Source organism: Echinops telfairi, unplaced genomic scaffold, assembly GCF_000313985.2.
Source record: "Echinops telfairi isolate 266 unplaced genomic scaffold, ASM31398v2 ScPeMD7_60;HRSCAF=208, whole genome shotgun sequence".
Taxonomy (NCBI): domain Eukaryota; kingdom Metazoa; phylum Chordata; class Mammalia; order Afrosoricida; family Tenrecidae; genus Echinops; species Echinops telfairi.
Window position 1 is genome coordinate 18,642,675 of NW_022103958.1, and position 24,502 is coordinate 18,667,176.

The following is a 24,502-nucleotide window of genomic DNA, read 5'->3' on the forward strand; positions in this document are numbered from 1 at the left end:
CCTAGCAGTTATTAGTACACTTATATTTTAAAACTAGATTATTAAAAGCCAAGGCAAAAGGCACTTGACTGAGTTTGCATTCTATTTAGTTGCCTTTTACTCCTGGATCCAAAGATAGCATATAGTTATTCTAAGCATAATTTCAACCACTCTATATACACAACAATTAAATGGAAAATGATTTTGTAAACAATACTGAACTCTAATTCTGATTTGACCCATCTTTGAGCAAAGATCTAATACATTATATTGGCATACCAGAATCCTACTTGATGTTCTTCCCTACAAACATTATTCAGCATCAACAACTTAGAATTTATATGCAGTGAAATCAATCCAGCAACTGTTGACATATGTATTGTTGGATGCTATTGCGTTGATTTTTGACTAATGGGGAGAACTTCATTAGTTATACGGTTAAGTCCACCATAATGTAAGTCTAATCAACATGGGATGATAAGACCAACTCCCTAAACTCTAATCCTAGCACAGAGAACCCTGGTGGGGCAACAGCTGCTAACCAAACTGTTTGCAACTTGATCTTACCCAATGACCCCACAGGAGAAAGACCTAGTGTGGGGAAATACAATGACTTGGTAGGGCTCTTCTATCGAGTCTTTGTAACCCCTACATAGTAACTGGATGGGAATATGCAAATAAGATTTAGAGGACTCTTAACTCGGGACTGGTCCATTTTGCTATTCCAGTGGGTATAAAAGTTAGGCAGAAGAACCAGAGGAATTCCACGACAATTAAGAAAGAAGAGCCACAAGGGAAACACTTGGTAGATGCCTGGCTGAAGTGGTAGAGGCAGCAGAGGTACCAGAAGCCACACGAAATAAGTAAAACTGAGTGCTCTCCAGTCGAAAACTGGTTTGGAGAGTAGGGAGCCCTGTGAGCATTTTCCAGTGGAACAAACACTTAGCAGAATAGGACAAAGACCAAGGGACTGCATGGCTGAGAGGCCGAGGACCAGAAAGACAGGCCTGCCTGTACAGAGAAGAGGCACTGCTGCTGACAAAAGGACTGTATCCTTATAATGCTTTCTGACCCTGACTTCTAATAACCTGTTAATTCCCTATTACACCCTCATACTTGTCTGTGAGTTCTGTGTGGCTATTGCAATGGATTATCGAACCCAGCAGAAACGAGCCCCCAATAAAATGATTTTGAAAAAAGAAATACAGATAAATTGCAACTTAAATTCAATAAATCCAAATGTGTAGGGGGTGTCATTTTTTTTAAGTATAATATAGTGGCAGGGATAGCTGGTACTAGAATAGACAAAGTTGAAGGATGGAGGCTGACCTCTGCCTCCGAGGAATCATCGTGGAGCAGACAGATGTGGAATTGGATGTGCTTTCTCCTGTCTGTGGCCAGAGGAAGTTAGACATGGCGTCCATGCCATTTCTTCACTTGGAGATCTAATTCTGTGAAGAATACAGTAAAAAAAAGCCCCACAAGGCAACTCTACTCTGTCACCAATGGTCACTATAACTTACATATATTAGGTGTCATCGTGTCAGTCCTGACTCATGTATAGAAACTCAGTTTTTAAAAAAATTATTTTATTGGGGGCTCATACAATTCTTATCACAATGCATACATGCATCCATTGTGTCAACCACATATGTACATTTGTTGCCCTCATCATTCTCAAAACATTTGCCTTCTACTCTAGTCCCTAACATCAGCTGCCCATTTCCCCCTCCCTCCCCATCCCCCCTCCCTCATGAACCCTCCACAATTCACAAATCATTATTGTTTTGTCATAAGTTACACTGTCCGACATCTCCCCTCACCCTCTTCTCTGCTGTCCATCCCCCAGAGAGGAGGCTATAGGTAGATTCTTGTAATTGGTTCCCCCTTTCTACCCCACGTTCCCTCCACCCTCCAGGCCTCACCCCTCTCACCACTTGTCCTGAAGGGGTCATCTGTCCTGGATTCCCTATGTTTCCAGTTGCTATCTGAAACTCAATTTTTTTAAAACAAACACAACAACCACAAATCCTGAGTAGCACAATAGAAAATGGGTTTTCAATCTACTAAAAATTAAGTCAAAACACCTAGCCACTTAATGGAATATCCCTTGAAATAACACTATGTAAGTACACAAAATTATCTTGGAATCTTAGTCATGATGAAATCCTTATTCCAATGACCAACTGTAATTTTAAGAATCCAAGCTCTCTGCATGATGTCTATCACATATACCAATGTGAAAGTAATGTTAATACTTTCTTGGTAAAACTTTTCCTAAGACACACACTCACTGGTCACCCTTCTAACAGAATTGGGCAGATCCTATATTCTTCTAATTAGCATCCATTACATGACATTACACAATTGTCAAGTGTAATCAATTGTATTTCCCAATAGATTTGAAACAAAGTGCCTAGGACATGAGAGTTAAACCCCAAAAGTCAATTCTGACTTATAGCAACTCTGTAGAATTGTCCCATAGGGTTTCCAAAGCTGCAATCTTTCCCAACACAGACTGCCACATCTTTCTCCCTCAGAGCAGCTGGTGGATTTGAACTACTGCTAGTTCTCTGCTTCAACTCATGAGCTACAAAAATACACTACCTATGGGACATCCAACCTGTGGATCGTGTCGCTAGAGCTTGAGGTTCTTTCGAGACCTGCTTCACCACGCTGCTGGTGGACACATAGCTTGAGCTTGGGACTGTCGGACCTTGTCATCTTGATGACTGTTGGTAACCCGCCCTGCTGTTTGTTGCCTGTGGCTGGACTGCCTGCATTGCCCTATGGAAGACTCAACTGTCTGCTTCCTTGATCTTGGACCCAGGGGCCCTCGTGAGTTGAAGGACTTCCAGTATATTCCTGTTCCAAGGAAGTGAGTTGAACTGAGCCCTCTGTACTTCTATGTAGGCTAATTAGCTGTTATATTCCTTTGTTCTGTATTTATCTATCCATATGTATATCAAAAATCCTAAGTGTACTGGTTTTGTTTTGCTAGAGGACCCTAACACACCTAACAAACAAGAAAGTATAAATTAAGCACTTGCCTATTATTTTTATGTGATTTACATATCATAAACATCAATTCATTAACTAAGAAACAGATTGTCGTCACACTATTGAAGTACATTAGTAATAAAAATAACAGGAGCTACCACCTACTAAGGGCCTTTGGTAATTCATTGTTCGAATTCTTGCTTTCCGTGCTGGATGCCTGGGTTCAACTCGTAGCCAATATAGCTCATAAACAGCTGCCACCTGTTTCCCCGAAAGTAAGACATCCCCCAAAGATTAGACCTACTAACAGCTTTGCCTCTCGCTGAAATATAAGGCATCCGCAAAAATAAGACCTCCCTGAAAATAAGGGCCCCCGAAGCTACTGTAACTGGACTGTGGACCGTCGCAGCAGGCGCCACTGCACAGTTCACTATTGACTGCAGTGCAGTCAGAGCAGACAGGAAGTGCGAGGTCTCTTTTAATAAAATAAAACAATAAACAGTAAATGTGTACGACATCCCCTGAAAACAAGACCTAGTGCATCTCTGGGAGCAAAAATTAATATAAGACACCGTCTTATTTTCAGGGAAACAGGGTATCTGTCAAAGGAGCCTTGTGTGTTCTGACACAGAGCAGATTTCAATGGTACATCTAGACAAAGATGGACCAGGAAGAAAAGCCTTGACAATCTACTTCTGAAAACCAGCCAATGAAACCCTACAGATTACAAAAGTCAATCTGCAACTTCTCATAGGGATGACACAGAACGAAAGCATGTCATTACATTTGACATGGAGACACCAGGAATCAGGCAAACTTGACAGCAGCACCTCTACCCTCTAAACACTAATGATGCACCAGGTTCAATATATGTTTTAGTTATACTATGTCACTTAATCATAGCATTATTTTTCCAATTTGAAGTTTAGAAAACTGAAGTTCATTGAGACAAGATATTTGCACCGGCTAGGATCTATGTGATAGTTAAGGTTTTGTGTCAACTTGGTTGGGCCGGGATTCTCAGAAGATTGACAGTTAAAGACCCAGTAATTGGCCATGATGAGATCTCAGAGATGTGGCCTGCTTCCAATTTAAGTGGAATTTGTGGGGAAACGTGCTGACTTTATGCAGGACTGGATCCTGTTTCTGGCTTATCAATGTCGTGCCATATTACCTGTCAATCCTAGGAGTCATGATCAGCCTACCATCTTGCCTGGCCCACCAACCTTGAATTAACTCACCTTCCTGCCATTCTTAAGTTCATCAGTCCCTACAGATGCATGACTCAGGTAAAGCCACCAGCCTAACATTGGACCAACAGAATGAAACATATCCACTTCTACACTGTGAGCTATTTTCTTGATATAAACACAACTAGCTCCATTAGCATTGCTTCTCTAGAGAACCCAGTCTAAGACACTTGGTACCAAGAATAAGGTATAAAGAAATGAAATCATCAGGATGAGTTTTCTAAATTGGTTCTCAAGTCTGACTAGTTTTATAAGTCTCAATAGCTACCTCATTTGTAAAGACAGCACTGTTAACCTATGGGGTAAGGTATCAATATTAAAACCCCAAATTTCATTATTGAAGGGGAGGGAGACTCTAGTGCAGTGGTTCACAACCTTCCGAATGCCACAACCCATTAATACAGTTCCTCATGTTGTGGTGATCCCCAACCATGATTATTTTTGTTGCTACTTCATGACTGTAATTTTGCTACTGTTATGAACCAGGCAACCCCTGTGGAAGGGTTATTCAACCCCCAAAGGGGTTGCAACGCACAGGTTGAGAACTGCTGCTCTAGTGGATTATGTGCTTGATACTTTCTGAAAACTTGTCAGGATAAGAAGTATATTATTTTTATAACAGGTAAAGTAAAGAAAAGAGATGGCCTAAGGGCTTCAGAGTCACAGCTCAAACATTGTACAAAAAATAGAAAAACTCAATGCTTCCACGTGCCCTAAAATAAAGCCATATTTCTTGTAATAACAGAGTTGAAAAGGTAGAATGCTAACCAGTTCTTTTTGCTTCAGTGACTCTGTATTCCTTCCATCTTCTTTCAATGCTTCCTGCGTCATTCAATATTTTGCTCACAGAATTTTTCAATACTGCAAATAAAGACATGAATTTCTTCTTTGGTTCTTCCTGTTTAATATAAGCTGCACGTGTTCTTCCTTTTTGGTTTTTTAACTCCCGGTCTTTATCATTTTAGGAGGTAGCATATGAGCAAGCACCAATGATACTAAATGAAGAAGTTCAAGATGCACTGAAAGAATTAGCCAAAAACAAGGCTCCCGGAATCAGTGGAATACCAAATGAAATGTTTCAACAAGCTGATGAAGCACAGTAAGGACTTATTCATGTATGACAGAAGGGAGCAATATCCATTCCACTGGATCCAAGTGACCCATTTCAATGCAAGGTGACCCAACAGAATGGGCAAATTAAACAATAATATCATTAATATCACATGTAAGTAAAATGTTGCTGAAGATCATCCAACAACAGTTGTAGTAGTACACTGACTGGAAGTTCCCAGAGGTTCAGGTAGGATTCAGAAGAACACATTGAACAAGGGATATCATTGCTTATGTCAGATGGATCTTACCTAAACGCAGAGAATCACACAAAGTTGCTTAATTGTGTTTTATTGACTATGTCAAAGCATTCAACTATGTGGATCCTAAGAAACAGAATCGTATCAAGATTAGGAATTCCGCAACACTTCATTATGCTCATGTGGAACTTGCACATGGATCAAGAGGCAGTTGTGCGAACACAACAAGGAAATAACACATGGTTTAAAATCAGGAAAGGTGTTTATCAGTGTTGTATCCTTTCAACATACTTTTCAATCTGTATGCTGAGAAAATAATCAGAAAAACTGGATTACATGAAGAAGAACGTGGCATCAAGATTGGAGGAAAGCTTATTAACAACCTGTGATATGCACATGACACAATCTTATTTGCTGAAATTGAAGAGGACTTGAAGCACTTGCTGACGAAAATGAAAGATTGCAGCCTTCACTATGGATTATCACTAAACCATTTGGTAACATCATGATGAACAGAGGAAAGGTTGAAACTGCCAAGGATTTTGTCTTGCTTGGATCCACAATCAATGCTCATGGAAGCTACAATCAAAAAAGAGATCAGATGACTCATTGCATTGGGCAGATATGCTGCACAAAACCTCTTTAAAGCATTGAAAAGCAAGGATGTTACTTTGAGGACTAACGTGCAACTGACCCAAAGCCATGGCATTGTCCATTTCATCATCTATATATGCAAGTTGGACACTGAATAAGAAAGACTGAAAGGGAATTGCTGTACGTGAATTGTGGTACTGGCAAAGATTAGTGAAAGTATCATGGACTGCCAAAAAACCAAGTAGATCTGTCTTGAAAGAAGTACAGCCAGAACGCCCCTTGGAAGCAAGATGGCAAGAGGTTGTCTCATGTACTATGGACATGTTAGGAGAGACCAGTCCCTGGAGAAAGGCATCAAGATTGGTAGAGAGGAATCCAAAAAAGAAAGCTCTGGCAAGATAGATTGACACAGTGGCTGCAACAATTGGCCCAAACACAAGAACAATTAGGAAGATGGTGCAGGACCAGGCGGTATTTTGTTCCTTTGCACATAGGGTTGCTATGAGTTGGAACTGTCTCAATGCCACCTAGCAACAACATGAGTAGAATTAACTCAGTAACAGTGCATTTGCAGAAGCAATTTCAAAAGAGACTTTAGAAAATGAAAGACAGAAGGGAATATCATATAAAAAGCATAATACATCAGAAAAAGAGGTAGTGGTGGGGCTAAAGACAGTTATACTAGATTATTAGAAAAAAGCACTAAGTTACTAATTAACCTGACCATTGTGACACCTTGCCATACCCAGGGACTAAGTCTTTCTGTCTCCCACCCTTCATCAGATAAACACACAACCTGGTAAGAGTATCTTATACCCGGTGTTTATAATTTTACCATGTCCTAAATATATATTTATAATTTTAAAATTATGTATTTATAATTTTACAAAGCCCCAGGAGCTGTAAACGTCTACAGACCCTAAAATATTATTGGGGTGAAATAACAGTTTTCTTTTTCATGGCATTATTATATACACTCTTGCTTCTGTTACATTATTCATGACTGTCATTTATTCTTTATCAACTAACTAAGAAATGAAGTTTTGAAATACTATCCCTTTGTAGGCTGGGGCTGGCTATAAAATACGACTCAGAGGATAGCAGATTCCTAATACGGCAACTATTAAGCTTTCATTCCTTGGGCTTAATAATCCCAAGTACTTTGAAACCTTGAGTAGTCCTTATTTTCCCAATCCCCTAATAAAAGTTAAGACACATCTGAACTATATCCAAATTCTTAACATCCTTTTAAGTGTCATACCTGTAATAAAACCAATGTGACAACCATAGCTATGGATTTCCTTTTTTTAATTACAAATAATACCAAGGCTTCTTAGAAAGGGAGGGAACCGAGAAATGCCTTACTAACTTCATCAGTCAATATAAAAATTTTAAGTAAGACATTTTCTGCCAAATTAGTATGTAATTAGGTTCATCTTTGAAATGTACTCTAACATTTCAAATACATTTAATGAAATGTTTTTGTTGTTATTGTTTTGTTCGTTAAAAGGCAAAAATGTCTTGTCTTCAAATTTCTTCTTCTAGTTGTTTACAATCTTCATTTCAAAACCTAATTCTTTATCGACACAGGCTAACCTAACCCCTAGAACTTGATGTCACAGGCAGCCAGAACAAGTACACTGTTCTTCTTTCATTTGAGCTACTAATGAAGAATATTAAACTAGGCTTTACAGAAACCCGTATTAACTACACATTCCCAGTTCAACGCCTACCTTACAGCACCACCAGGACTCCCAAATGTACTGATGTACCTTATATCTGGTCATCTCAGAGCTAATAAGAGTTAGATTACTATTTTATGTACAATCAGTAATAATATCTTATGCTCATACAGTTTAGGGGTCACCAGATTAATAATGTGTTGTTAGTCAAAGTACAGACACACATCAGACTATAAATAAAAAATCTATTTTCGTGGTCTCAATTCTAATTCATAGTGACTCAATATAGGGTTTCTGAGACTGTAAACCTTTACAGGAGCAGACAGGCTCATCCTTTTTCCTGCTAGTGAATTTGAACTACCAACCTTAAGGTTAAGAGACCAACAAGTAACCCACTATGTCATCACAAGGTTTCCTTAGAATACCGATGTCCACTACCATTGAGCTGAGGTGGACTCACTATAGGCTAGACTAGAACTGCTCTATTGGATTTCCTATAATATGTGGGAGCAGAAAGGCTCATCTTTCTCTTGTAGATCAGCTCCTGGATTCACACTGCTGACCTTGCGGTTAGTAATACACCATGCCACCAGGGCTCCTTTAGGGTACCAGTCCCTGGAGGACATCATGCTTGGTAAAGTAGCAAACAGCAAAAAAGAGGAAAATCTTTGACAAGATGGATTGACACCATGGCTTTATTGATGGGCTCAAACATACCAACAGTTGTGAGAGGGCAGAGGGCCAGGTGGTGGTTCATTCTGCCGTACATGCATCAGCTTGAGCTGGAACCAACTCTACAGGACCTAACAGTAGCATCGAACTATAAGTGTCCTTTATTATGGTGTGATCAGTTTGAGACCAAGAGAGCTGACAAACAATATATTAAAATCACATTGAGCATGCTAAAAAAAGGAAAAACATACACACAGGTGTTTTTCTACCTACTGCCAAGTCCGAGAGGAGGCCTGGTGCCACAGTATATAAACACATGGTTGATAACCAAAAGATCAGCAGTTCGAAACATCCCCTTGCCACATGGGGGAAAGATGTGGCAGTCAGACTCCATATAAATTACTGCTTTGCAGTCCTATGGGGTAGTTCCACTTTGTCCTATTAGGGTCCCTATGAATCAAAATCAATACAACAGCAACAGGATTGGTTGGGGTCTTTTATCAAGTCTTGTCTTATTCCTAAGGAGCCCTGGCGGTCACCTGTTGGGCTTCTGCCCACAAGGTCAGAAGTTCTAAACCACAAGCCACTCCATGGTAGAAAGATAAGGCTTCTACTCCCATAAAGATTTGGTCTCAGAAAACTCACTGGGGCAGTTCTGCCCTGGTCTTACAGGGTCACTATAAATCAGAATCAACTCAATAGCAATTAATTTGGGTGCTTTCGTTTTTTTAAAAAGTTATCCCTATTTTGGTCTTACATTCAGTTATCTCTCAAAGTTGTATCTGTCCTTCCCTCATCTCAATTAGACCTACCCATATCAAAAACACAGCACTTCACCTCTGTCCTTAAAATGTTTTCCATCTTTTCCTTTGACCTATCACACAGACTCCTAATATTCTATACTAAGTTCTAGTCCCTTTCCTTCTAGTAAAGAGATTCAAAATCCAGACTTTTCTTATGTAAAACGAGAGGTATTTGTCAAGATTTAGCAGCCAAAGACGCAAAAATTCTATATTTGAATACAGCAGTTCTCAATCTTTCTCCTGACACATTTCAGCCATGATGAATTTGGAAGAATAAAAACTTCAGGAAAGAGTTTCTAGTAGTACTCATGTAATGCTTTTTTAAAAAGTAAAGCCATTAGGGAAGGTCATCTTCATAAAAGTATTTTCCATGCAAATCAGTGATTAATCGTTCCAAGGGGAGAGGTTTGACCAAGACCACGGTAACTTTCAATCTTGCAGAAATGACTCCAACTACTACATTTTATAGCCCATACTCTAAACCTAGAAGATCTATTTGACAGGAACATGGCCAGCTTCCGTCACCTAGCCAAAGGAAATTATGATCTTAAATCTACTTTTGCACCCTCACAAAGTCTAGCACTGAGCTCATGAATTAAACCTCAGGCATCTGCATTTCCCCATGTTCAGGCATTTCGGTTCAATTGATTATGACTTGGTTTCAGAAGTCAGCTGAAAGCAATCAGAGGACATAAACTGGCATCTTTATGATGAAAATAGTGTCTATAATCTAGGTTCATGTAAACAATAGATTATTCTAACTTGGTTTATCCATACCATTAAAATTTTTGCTTAGAAAAAATATTTTTGGCTCTGATATATCTACCTTAAAAGGTTTGGTTTTCCACTTTTAAATTGTGATCAGTAGAAAAGAGTTTAAAAACACCAACAAAGTAGCATAGAGAAAAATGTTTCTATTTGTAACTCGAAAGCTATTTAATAGTCAATATTTGAATTGCATTTCTATTTCAATTGATCATTTTCTCAACACTGTATAGAGGGGTAAATGACACTTTTTTTTTCTTTTTAAGACTTTAAATTAAAGGTTAAAGCATCAAATACAGAGACAAATGTTATAGACAAATATCTTACGACAATTACAATTTAACGACGTAGTGATTAATTAAGGCCACCTACTAACTTATTTTAGATTACTACACCTGCATGATTTTTAATGAACCTTTTTTTATTAAAAGATCATTTTATTGGGGGCTCTTACAGCTCTTACAATAATCCATACATCGGGGGGAAAAATAATCCATACATCGATTGTATCAAGCATATTTTTACATTATAAACATTTTCAAAAGAATATAATAGCTCCTGAAACAGCAGTTGTACTACCACATATTGGAAACCTCTGGCCAAAGCTCTATTATTAGAGTTTGAATTTAAATAACTGCTAGCTTACAACTATTACTGTATTACAACTATTCCTGCTATCTTCCAACTTGTTCAAATGATGAGTTATTGATTTATGAAAGTCACATCATTTTACTTGTTATATCTTCACTTAAGGAAAATAGTGTTAATAATGTCTCAATATTATTTTAATTCTATTTCTATCCCACCTATCTCTGATGACAGATGCTTAGCCTACATCTCAAATACAGCTTGACGTTCAAAGGTTCACTTAATTAAGGGATAAGAAAATAAAGCGTAAGTTCCTTCACTAGTGCTCTAACTTGGGATAATATACCTCTCAACATCTATCAGTATTTTTTCTGACAGCATCAAAGAAACAGACCATACTGTGTGGAATAGGTATAAGAATAGCTAACTTAATCCAATGATAACCATTTTGTAAATTGTATCCTTGCTGTAAATTCAAAACTGTGTATAACTTTTTCAAGTAACCAGCTTAGTTTAACCAAAATTGAATCACTCCTACATTTTTTTCCTGTAACATGTACAAACACAAAGCTAAAGCAATTTATTTTATACCTTGTGAAACTATTTTATACTATTTGTGAAAGGAGCCCTATTTGTGAAATGGGTTAAGAGTTGGGCTGGCAGTTAAGCCCACAAGCAGTTCTGCAGGAGAAAGATGAGGCAGTCTGCTTCCATAAAGACTACAGCCTCAGAAACCGTATGGAACAGTTCTGTCCTCTCCTATAGGCTCTCCTTTAGGGTCACAGAATTGATTCAATAGCAGGGAGCTTGGGGTTTAAATCTTATACAGACTTAAGTCACCACCAATAATTTGTATTGCTGAAAGTTTTGCCACCAGTATTTCAAATACCAACGAGTAAGGTGACCATCTATGCTTGATTTTAGTCCCACACTAAGAAAAAAGGTCTGTCAATCCATTCCAAGTAATTAACCAAATAAAAATGCTATGGATCACAACAGTAATTTGTCTGAAATCGTCTGGAAGATGAGTCCCCTGGGTTGGAAGGCACTACACAATAGCTGCAACACTGATTCAAACACACCAACAATCGTAAAGATGGTGCAAAACCAAGTCATTTTTGGTTCTGTTACAAATACCACCATGAGTAGAAGCTGATTTGACAGCAACAGCACATGGACTATACATTTTCAACATGATTACCCATCTCCCTCTACACCAGTGGTTTTCCACCTTCCTAATGCCGCGACCCTTCAGTACAGTTCCTCATGTGGTGCTGATCCCAAATCATGAATTATTTTCATTGCTACTTCATAACTGTAATTTTTCTACTGTTATGAATCATCTTGTAAATGTCTGATATACAGGATGTATTTTCATTGTTACAAATTGAACATAATTAAGCATAATTAAAGCATAGTGATTAACCACAAAACAATACGTAATTATATATTGTGAAATATATGTGTTTTCTGATGGTCTTAGGCGACCCCTGTGAAAGGGTTGCTTGAACCCTAAAGAGGTTGCGACCCACCGGTTGAGAACCACTGCTCCACACCATCTAAAAGAGCAATCTTCATTGCTTTTTTATTTTTTTACATCTCCAGGGTGTGCTTCCCAATTTTTTTTTAGATCACTTTATTAGGGGCTCTTACAACTCTTATTACAATCTGTACATCAACTGTATCCAACATATTAGTACATATCTTGCCATCGTTCTTTTCTAGACATTTAGTTTCTATTGAGCCCTTGGGATCAGCTCCTTTCCCTCTACCCACCACGTTATTTTAATCACATAACAACTCCCTGTAGATTTAACATAAAAGTATATAGTGCTATATTTTTTCCTCATTTTAGTTCAACACACCCACATGCTCTAATTATTCTACAAATGAAGTGTTAAGAATTTCCTTTAAGAGAACAAATTTTTTAAAGGGGGGAAAAATACCTTTACCAATTAGTTTCATCTTTCCATTCTAAAGTAGATTAAAGGGAAAAACTAGAGTCTCAAAAACCTAAGTCCCTTTACAACATATGTCCTGATCTGCCTATACAGAATATTTGTAGTTTCAGTCCTTCTAGTCCAAAATCAATGTTACACTTTTAACAAATCACCAACTTTTTAGGGGAAAAAATTTCTTTTTCTATAAGTAAGGTGCAAAAAACAGTGTGAAAGAAATTGATTGACAAATTTGACTTTATTATAATTTAAAACTTTCAAGCATCAAAAGATAACAGAAATATGCACAGGCTAGATATAGAAAAGCTATTTGCAATGCATATGACTGACAATCTTGTTTGTCTAGTGCTGCTACTAAAAGAAATGCCACATGTGAATGGTTTTAGGAAAGAAAATTTTTTTTCTCACAGCATAGGCGGCTGGAGGTAGGCCTTCCAGGTGCTGGTTCTAGGAGAAAATCCTTGTTTCTATAGCTGTTTCTTGGTTCCTTGGAAATCTCCATGTGGAATGGCATCCATCCTCCCCACCTCTGCTTGTTTCCATGCTTAGGTAATACCACGGGGAGGAGGGAGGGGGAGCTGGATTGACCTAGGGCAGGGAGGGGCACTACTAAAGCAGATACCCAAACTTTATCCTAGATTATGAGCTATAGCACAAAACTCTTAACTGCCAAGGGGATTTCTGGGTAGTTTTTTTTCCTTGAAAAGGAAGTGGAAGGACAAATAAGTGTGGGAACCTGTGATTTACAGTCTCAGACACCCACAGGTTCAGTTCTACTCTGTCCTATAGCTATGAGTTAGAATTGTCTCAATGTCAGTGGATGGGTTCTGGAGATTTCCATGTGGTTTAGGGTCTGTCTTTCCTAATCTCTGCTCCTTTCCTTGCTGATGTAATCTCTTGTTATATTTCAAAGGAGACTGACTTAAAAATCTATCATCACACACTAAGTCAGTCTCAGTAACAACAAAAACAACCAATGGGGGGGGGGGGGCATTTACAACACTTTATTTTGAGGGGACACAATTCAATCCATAACTGACAAAAGAGGTACCAAAATTACACTGAATTTAGAGTTCAATAGGAAAATGGGCAAAAGACATAACTAGGGAACATACAGTAAAGAACATGGCAGCCAAGTTATAAAAAGATTCTCAACCTCAAAGTATTAAGAAAAAAGCAAATGAAAAGTATGACGCCGTTGTATTGCCATCAGCCTTGCTAAAAGAAATAGGGCAATATCTAGTTTTGAAGAGGGGAAGAGCAACAGGAAATCTTGCATAGTATGGTAAGAAATACCACCACATTGGAAAGCAAAGCTGAAGATGGCGTGCTCTATTAATCCAACAATTCTTCTAGGTACATACCTTGCTTAAGAAACTCTCACGCTTAAATACACAGAAACAGGTTTAAAAAAAAGTGTTCACTGTAGCACTGTTTATAGTAACACAAACTTCAGAAACTCTAATTGGCTTTTCATCTGTTATAATATGCACACAATGCAAGTATGGTTCATACCACAATCATCATGTATTTATGTACCAAAAATCCCAGCAAATGTAAGTTTAAGATATCACTAAGAGATATTGAGATGGGTCCCAAATTCAGAGATATTAAAATGTGACCCAAAAAAGTACATTAAAACTGATAAAGTATAGCAAAAGGAATAAACAGAACTACATGCATCAACATGTGTAACTCCCAAAGCAAAACCGTAGAACTAAAGATAAATTGTAGAAGAATTTGTATCTTTTATAAAGTTAGCAGCAGAAAGTGAACCTATGTTCTTAGATATATCATACATGCAGTAAAAGTAACAAACCATGATCGATGAAAGGGGGATGGTTCAGAGGGACTGCAACTGTCTCCAGTGCTTTATTTTGAATAAAGTGGATGGAGGTACACAGGAATAGATTCTAGTACTCTCTGTACTGGCATACCCTGAATTTGTTACTTCTTCAATGAAAGGAAAATTAACCAGACTAGAAATAATGTCCTTTAACTATTTTTAAGTTAGAAAAATAAAACCATTTTAAGTTTATTTTACTATTATATCTAACCAACTCTAATAGAATTAAAACAGAGAAACCAGAAAATTCAGTAACTACATTTTTTCTTTAATGACCACCTCCTTCCACCAAGTGGCAAACACATGTATACACATAATTACACTAACGAGGAAAGTTGTATGACGTCCAAGCACACAGGTAGCAAAGCAACAAGACTACAAAGGAGTACAAAGGATTCAAAAAACGACATTGAGGAGGTGTGCTATGTGAAAGTAAGATGACATTCCATGTGGTGAAAACAAACAGCTGAGGTAAGAGCACAGTGATTGGGCTCAGCGGCCGCAGGCCAGGCCCACTTCCCTGCACATCCCTGGAGGTCAGCAGCTGCCTCCTGGAATGAGGAGACCGAGAAACGGCGCCTGGGATGCCTGACTTCCCGATAACCGGATAGCCTACCTGCTAGAAGTGATAAACTGCATCCTGGGCCATAAACCTTGCTTGCAGCATGGAACCCCCACTCCCTGCCTTCCTTTAAAAACTCCAGACCCCGGGCAAAACCCGCGACTCCCCTGGGCTCCTTGCTAGACCATGCGGCTTCGGCCTGGAGCTCCCCTCTAATAAAGCTATTTCTGTTTCTGCTCTCCCTTTGACCTGTCAGTTATCTTTGTCTCCCTGTGCCTCAGTTTACCTCTCACTCATCCTGTGCCTCAGTTCGCCTTTACACACAGAAAACTGGAAAACATGAAATGTTAAGTTTTATTTGACTAGAACTGAATCCCCCAAATTCCAATTGGCCAAAACGGGCCCAGACTGTTTTGTATGGTGCACAAGCTAGGAATGGCTTTTACATTTTTAAAGGTTGTTTAAAAAACAAGCAAAAGAAAGAATACGTGACAGAGACCAGGTGTAGCCTGGAAAGTCTATAATACTTACTACTGAGTCCTCTAAAGAAACGCTTGCCAGCATCTGTGTTAGAACATGTGTGCCAATGGAGGGGGCAGCTGCGGAAGATGAAAAAAATAAAAGACAATCCTTGAAAAGAAAAACAAGCTTAAAAATAAAGCAGGGCAGATGATGAAGAACCCTGTCCTCCATCTCAGGGAGCCATAGCTATGGAGGCCCTAACAGGCCTTAAACAGAAGAGCAATGGAGCCCTACTTGTCTCTGAAAGGTCGCTCAGGCAAATCTGTCAGGGTAAAGGGAAGGAAATGGAAGCTACAGAGTTTTAAAGTACCGTTATTGGCTGGTGAGGGAGCACACAAAGACCATGCTAAGAGAGTACAATCCAAAGCACTCCATAGCTCCAACCAAGTTAGACCTACTTCTATAAAGATGACAACCATGACCACCTGATGGGGCCGTCCTACTGTGTCACACAGGGTCACTATGAATTAAAATTAACTCAATTTTACCTAAAAATATCTGATTATCGGTAGACAGATAGATAAATGGGTAGAACCATACATCTTGACATTGAGTGGAAAAACAGAGGGAGTGATACAACATTGCCTCAAGGCTTATAGAGACAAATATTAATAAGGAATAAAAGGTGAAGAAGAGCTGAAAGAAAAAAACTCATCCAATCTTAAGTACACAGAGTTTGAAGAGCCTGCAATGAAGTAAGTGCCTGTGGGAAGAGGCCTTTATGCGAGTAGCTTTCTTGGGATGTGCTCCCAGGAAGCAGCAAAGAAGAATGAGAAAAAGGAAAAACAATGAATAAATAAATATAAAAGAGACTATGGCGTTAAAAACTCACCATTTGGACACTGTCATAATAATAACTGATGCAGACAATAATATTAGGTGAAAGTTTTAGAAGTATTACTGTCAGGAGATAACTTCTTGAGAGTCTCTCACAGCTCTGCATGCTAGGGCATTGCCTGCCTCTGTTCCAGACTTCCTTTTCAAGGTGGATTTGTATACTAATCAGCCTTGGAACTCACACAGTATCCCTCTTGAGTGAAAAGTAGGCTGTCAACGTCCAACAAAATAGAGAAAATGTACCCCTCCAAAGCAAAGATCATTGTAAAAGATGTGAGTTTCCAAAATTAGGGTTTTCTCTCCTTCAGTGCAACTCCTTTTATGCTGGCAGGGCTGACCCTATTCACATCACCCAATGGGGAGTGCATCAAGGAACCAGTGCAAATATTCTTTTTTTTAATCATTGAAAATATAGCCATAATTTATTAGAATTGCATAATAGAAATATACAGTTTTACTTAACATTTTCCTCTGCTTGGTGTTGTTCGAAACAAACAGCATATAATTTTCAAAGCACAATTTTCACATTATGTTGAGTTATCTCTTATTTGTTTAAAATATACATGATAATAGGCCATGGATGAACCAATGCAAATATTGACACAATGGATTCTTCTATTGCTACGACTAAAACAAAACAATCCATTATTTCGGACCCATCTCCTCTGCCAGTACCCATGGCTAACTTGTTAGCTTGCAAGACCTTTCCCCGTTCTTGATAATTACATGGTTTCAAAATACATCCCCACAAGATACATATTTAATTAAAAGGGAGAAATCTGGCAGATGCCACTTTAACCTAGTGATCAAAGTTAACATCACTCGTAATGGGATCTATCGACCTCATGTTCCTCCTGACATGATGTATCAAGTGCAGAACACCTCTCTGTAATATACCTAAGCTAGTCCATATGAACAGCCATTCTACTAACTGGCAGTCTGTTTCAAAATGCCGGGCCAGAAACAATACCAACACTGAGGAGCTTTTCAGGTGACAGAAACTACAGAGAGCTGAACAATGTTTGCTTTGAGGAACGGAGTAGGGGAAAAGGGACATCATGGATTCAACTACAAAAGTCCAAGGGGAATGAAGTATTAACAAAAGCTAGAGGGTAAAAGGGAACATGCAAATGGAGTAAAATGCTAACCATGAAGCATCTAGGTGAAAGAAAGGCAGGGCCTCCTGTCCTACTCGTACTTTTCTTGCAAATTTTTACAGTCTGCATTGCTGTCAAAAAATAAATTAGATGGCAAAAAAATATTAGTAATGCGTATAAAACCAGGTCTTTCTTGTCCAAGGTTGTTCTGCCACAGTCAGGTGTTTCTCAATGAGCTGTTGATTACCTTAGGCATGGCCCAGAGCTCTTAACATCTAAAACTGTCAGGCACACAATGAGTCCTAGCTTCAATTAAAAAAAAAAAAAAAAGTATTCCTAAGCAGTGAAGGAAATGTTTTCATTTAAAGTATTTGTTTATAGTGGTTTTTGGCATTTCTCATCACTGTAATTTCCTCAGCAATAGAGAATAAAAGTTGAATTTCATTACGTCATCCGATAATTTTTTTATAATGAAAAGGATTCTTCATTCTTGAAATGACAGAGAGCCAAAGTACCAGTGTGATTGGAACTGCAAAACCAGTAATATTCACACAGCAAAACATCATTTTTAGTCACACGGCTTCATCTACCAGCTCCTTTGTCTAAAGGCATATTATAAAAGACAAAATGCCATGTCTTCTTAGAAATAAAGAATGGGATACATTAAAAAATAAAATTTTAGTGTAAGTATTTAAGTATAGAATTTTTAGTATAAGTAAGTTTAGTATAAATTAAGTTTAACTTCTATTGGCTGATTAGGTTCTAGTATTTTAAATACCGTCATCACTGGCAGTTTCTTTTTCAGAGTTCTATCCAAAAAAATCACTTGCACTGAAATTTTCAGGTTAAGAAATAAATATCTTTATGTAACTAAACCACCACACATTGTAATGCTTCATAAACTAAACCTGCTGTCCGAGGTACCTACAAAAACATCTGACTATACGGAAGTCCTGGGTATTTTCCAGCAGTACTGCGAACAAAGCATCTAGAGAATGTGTTGACTATAACACGAATCAAGCATGCTAAATAACAAGCTTCATCTGACTTAGCAAAATGTTCCAACTTTTGGAACAGAAAATGACCTGTTGGCCATTTTCAAAGCTGCCAGAAATCACCCAGGAGTCCTGGTAGTGAAGTGGATTATATGCTGGGCTGCTAACTGCAATGTCAGCACTTCAAAACCACGAGAGAAGGACGATGGGGTTTTCTACTCCGGTAAAGAGTGACAGTCTCAGAAACCCACAGGGGCAGTTCTGCCCTGTCCTACAGGGTCACTTTGAATCGGAATTGACTCAATGGCAGTGGCTATCACCTGGCCAACTGTAAACATCTTTACATTTAGAAAGGCTAGAAAAGATTTCAGCCAAAAACAAGATGCAAAAACCACTCACTAGTTTGAAATTTTCTAGACTTTTTTTATAACTACATAAAATTACTAAAGTTTAACATTAACAATTCAAATATAGTTTATAAAACTTAAAATATGAAAAACATTTCTGATTTAAGTTCTTCGTACAATGACAGATACCGATCAATGGACTATTAAAAAAGATAAAACAATTTTATAAGTTTGGGTTACAAACAACACCTTTCATAGAAAGGCAAAGGCAGTCCACTTTGCTACTTTACCAAAACAAACAAACAACCTGTTCCCAAAGAACTACCATGAAATTTTCTTTCCTATAGAAATTCAGGTAACTTTCAGGTAAACCCTAAAAGAAAAGAGCTAAGGATCCTTACCAGATCTCCTAAGCAGTGGTTTCTCAACCTTACTAATGTCGCGACCCTTTGATACAGTTCTTCATGTTGTGGTGACCCCCCCAACCATAAAATTATTTCTGTTGCTACTTCATAAGTGTCATTTTGCTACTGTTATGAATCAGGCAACCCCTGTGAAAGGGTTGCTGGACCACCCCCACCCCTTAAGGGGTCGCGACTCACAGTTGAGAACCTCAGTCCAAAGCTAATCGACCCCTACAACAATTCAAATAAAAAGATGAAGCTGAATCCTAGGTTAACAATTTTATCAAAAGTCAACTACTGACACAGCAAAATAAAGAAGAAACTCTGCTGGCAAATTAAGATCATGATACAATATTCTAAATAAAAATTTACAGAATCAAGTCAAATTGCGCAAAACCTTGACACATTTGGCTACTCTGAACAACAATGAGTCAATGCAAGACTCATTTTGTATTTCCAGCACTACAATGCGCTACATTCACACCAGAAGGGTCTACTCCAGAGTAATATACAGCATAGAAATTGAAATTCTAAAATCCAGTGAAATTAGAACATACACAGAGTTTAGAATTTGGAGGAGCTTCAAAGGCAAATATTTAGAGCTACATACCCTGCATTATAATACTTTAGTTATGAAAGATCTTTTTTGCAAGTTATTTTGAAGCTTGAAAAAATAAATGATTACCAAAAATGTCAACTGGTTGTACTTTCTAAATTCGGTTAAAATCGCATATGGTCCAAACATGACCTGCACTGCTGAACTAAAAGTTTATTTTTTAACAACATGTTTTTTTCTGTACTCATGCGTTTACTGCCAGACATGACACTCCACCCAAACAGCTTTTCGGTGATTTAGTGTATTAACTTCAAAAACCTGTTTAATGTAGAAATACTCTTTATTTTTTTACTTTTCAAAGCTGAACCACCAGGTGTACCTGGTCAACTGAGCCTGCCTAGTCACAATGGTTTCAGAGACCCTCACAAACTCACTGTCAGCTAGTCAATTCTGACTCCCAGTGGCCCATCACAGGGTAGAAGTGCCTCTGTGGGCTTCAAGACCAGTCCTCAGGAGGTAAAAAGCCTCACCCCACAAAGCACCTGATGGCTTCAAACTGACTTTCCAGTTAGCAGACCAAAGCAGAGACTGAAGGGCTAAGTAAGAAACACTGGGAGAAAACCAAAAAGGCAACTTTTCAAAACAGTACCCTCAGACACAGGGTACTGAATTCTTAGAAATCTAATAAAGCTATAACCACCTCTAATTATTAACTTTTTTTAAGAACACATCAGCAGTTTGCTTGTGATAAGGTGTGCACTAAAATTATACAGATTTATAGGGACCTAACAAAGGTCACAACCACGTATCATCTCCTTATTCCACAGCAAGTCACTAAAAAACTGAATCTTTTGCACTAGTGTTAAAAAGTCAAACTGTCATTACAAATAACCATAGAAGTATATGTATCATAATTACAATGGGAAAATTCATTTCTTCTGAAAGATGTCTTAAATTTCCATCAATGTATAAAAAGATAACTGTTGCTGTTATCATAGGTGCCTGATCTTTAAAGTGTGAAAGCAAAAGCGAAACAGAGATCTGGCCACAGGCTACAGGAGGCACAACTAAAGAAATGCCCCCATAAGATCCAACAAACTTGGGCATGTTAAATGTTTGAACCAACAACAGAAAGGTAACCTAAAGCTCCAGAAGAGACTCAAAATGTTGGAAAATTCCGTTCAGGATGTCTCTGTTCTGGTATAGACAGTCAAGATTATCTCAGAGAAAAGAAATGCTTCTTTCCTTGAGAAAGGTGCGAACACACACACAGAGTGTGTATGCTGCTAATAATTAAGTACAGAGTTGGTGACAGGGAGGAGGGTTGCTTAAAGTTGGTTCCAGCTCCTGGGCAACCCCATGATGACAGATCTGAGCGCCACAGGGTTTTCACAGCTGTGACCTTTCGGGAGCAGATCATCAGGCCTGATTTCTGAGGCTCCTCTGGGTGAGTTTGAACTGCCAATATATTGACTACCAGTTGAGCCCTGAGGGGCTTGCCTGACCCAAGGATTCCGAGTTTTGAAGTAGAGGGATGAAAATCTGCACGAAGTAAAGAATGTGAAAGTAGCGAAAGATTTTGAGATGTCAAACGTGTCTGCAGCATATTCACAAATATCTGATTAGGCGCAGCAAGCTACCCAGTAAAGCTGTTCTCCTTTGATTAATGTATACAGTACATGTATATGCAAGAGTGAGTGCAGCAGGTCTGGAGTTCAATATTTCCATAACAATAATATTTCAGTCCATATGTCTACTAGGTATTTTACCAAAAACAACAACGAGCCCCCAGCTACTGGGTCCATTTTGGCTCCTAGTGACATATACCGGGTTTTCAAGACTAAATCTTTCCAGGAACAGACAACACTCTCAACTTCCTCTTGCAGAGCTGCTGGTTAGAATGAAGCACCAACCTTGCAGTCAGTAGTCTAGTGCGTGGCCCACAGGGCCACCTCCTGATCTGAAGGAATAATTCAAATGTTGTCTTAACTTTTTAAATGTTATTTTTCCCAAAAATATATCACAGTTGACCTCTAAGGATTTATAAACTGAAATCGGGAGGGCTTCAAAAAGTTCACAGAAAAATGGAATTGAAAGGGAATTTTTCCAGAAACTTTTCAAAAGTCCCTTGTATATCATTTCCTTTCCATCGGAATAATGAGAATAATTTGAGGTTGGAGACACTTTCCAGTGTGAAATACTTTGAAGATAAATTACAAGTTACAGAGTGAGTTCTAGAAATACTTTCAGAAATGACACAGTAGTGATGACAAGACAAACACTCCAATTATTTTCGACCCAAAGCTACTGGCAAATTAATTATTTTATCATCTCAAACATCCTAAGTGAGTTTCCATACAGAATTTAATTTGCATGCACATGTATAAAATACCCACAGGCTATTAATTTACAATTTTAGTTATAAAAAATCCCAGTCATCAAATCAATCCCAATTCATAATGACCTATGAAACAAAGGGCTGTCCAGCAGGGTCCCAGGCTGTGACTCCTGACAGAAGCAGGCAAGCTCCTCTCTCCTGCAGTGGACTGGAACCACAGACCCTTTCACTCACATCTCGGTATTTTAACCACTTAACACAGGTCTCCTCAAACCAGGGACTATATGCAACAGGAGCCATATAATCAATCATCTTATCCTTGACATACCTTTGCTTTTTAAAAAGCCCCTTAAGTATATTTAAGTTTAATATACTTGTGATTTATATAAGTACACAAATGATATCATTTCTCTATGATTTCAAATACGTAAATCATTGCTAGCACTTTCAAAATTCAAAACTTTAACATGGAATTCTTCAAAAAAAGAAAGAAAAAAAAGTGGGATTCTGCCTGTACCCTTCTTTCACCTATTTTCTTCCCACAGGCAAGAATGAGGGGTCTGAAAGATTCTACATTCCTAATTTTGGAGAAAAGATAACCTAACAGAATTTCCTCAGGCAATGATAAACTGTGGATGACTTGATGAAAAAACATGGGATCATAAGAATTAGATTACTAGTCATATTTGAGAAACAAGGTCTTTCTATAATTAAAATGAACTCAGTAATCCATAATATATAGTATGTTTCTATACTATGATTATTGGCTTAAACTATTTGGTCTAACATTATCAAAATAAAATTCATACAAATTCTGTTCAAACATTTCTATGTAATTTGGGGTGCTTTAAACATTAAGAGAAAAACCATGAATTTGAACACAACTGTAATTTAACAACAACAAAAAAAAGAACAGACCGTGTTAGAAATCACAGTACTTAATTTCCTCCTACTTGGTCAAAACAGAGAGATCACGTCTTACTCTTCTCATTTACAGCACAGTGCTTTGCACATGACTGACTCAAATATCTTCGGGGGGGTGGGGGTGTCTTGCATTATCTACTGTAATAAGATTTCATTTATTTGTGGTCAGAGTCTGAATCAACTACAACAAAATAGTTAAAGCACAACTAAACAGAGATTAAAAATTCATATTTTTTAACCCAACACTAATCTTTATTTCCTTTAAAACTAAAAATACAATTTATTACACAGCCAAGATTCCTGTGCTGCTCCATGGAAGCTTTCTGATTACAAGTTGGCCCACAATATATTTTTGTTTGTTTTAGGTAAAGAATGGTGAAGCATAGCATCATAGCTCTAGGCTATACAGTGGCATAACCTATAATTTCCATTGTGACTTTGTTACCATCCCTATCTCAATAAAAGTTGTAATCAATTATACAAGTAAACCCTAGAAAGTATTGTTTGAAATTATACTTCAGAAGAAATGCCTCTAGAAAATTGGATTCACTTTTCAATGTGTTACTCTATCTAACCTATTAACTATTTTAAAGAGTAGCAGTATGTATCTAAAGTCATATAAATTACAAAACCTACAAGGCTCTTTTTGTATTATTAAACAAATAACACACAGTTGGAACAGACACTAAGGAAACATTTCAGTCTTCATACAACTGCTCTACAGGGACTGGGTAGGAAACATTGTAAGCAAGTTATTTCTGCAAATTTTTCAAAGCTTACTCTTTTCTTTATAAACTGAAATATATTTCCTATAATTTATTAATAATGTACAACAAACTAAAGGAACTCAAAGAAGTTGAAATGAAAAGTTTTTAGCAAATCAATTACTTGTTTTTTCCTAAAATGTGCCTATTAGAATGTCAAGCAGAGACAAGTCTTACACTTTCTATCAAACCTTACAAAAAATGTTCTTTGTAGGGCATATAGATAGCCAAGTATGGCTACAAAGTTCTAAGAGTAATGACTTATATTTCATGCACCCATTTATTTTAAAGTCTATCAAACTTCCTCCCCTCCGCCCCCTAGCCCCCTTATTAGAAAAAAGTGTTCCAGTGAAACAACTACAAAATACAAAGGAATCTTCTCTGGCCAGCCCCAATGATCTTTCCTTCCAATGTATCTAAGAGTGGTGCTAAGATTATTAGTCTCCCACACGGGAGCAAATGAATGGGGAGGAAGAGAGAGTGGAGCACATCCTGGCCCACCAGGCCTGGAGGACGATATCCCCGCTCCAAACAGTCAATGCACAAAGTGGACCATCTGGCTGATCCCACTATGATATATGACGTCCCTCACTGACCCATGGCCCTACCTGGGACAAAACTGAAGACTCATTGTCTGGATTGGCCCGGACTGACCCTGCGACACCCAAGCAAAACACTTAAAGGCAAGCAGAAGAGCAAAGAGGGGAGC

General features: G+C 38.1%; 1 protein-coding gene across 5 annotated transcripts in view; it reads right to left on the reverse strand.

The window, feature by feature from the left end:
* HIPK3 (homeodomain interacting protein kinase 3) overlaps positions 1-24,502 on the reverse strand; it is an 89,514-nt gene that overhangs the window by 59,041 nt on the left and 5,971 nt on the right. For 2 of the 5 annotated variants that reach the window (XM_004708278.2, XM_045290884.1), the window contains exon 1: positions 1,309-1,355. The exons of 1 other annotated variant lie outside the window; for it this stretch is intronic. The gene's annotated coding sequence lies outside the window, so the exon portion shown is untranslated. Of the gene's footprint in view, positions 1-1,308; positions 1,356-24,502 lie in introns of those variants that run through there. 2 more of the 5 variants (XM_004708279.2, XM_045290886.1) reach the window with 1 other exon arrangement.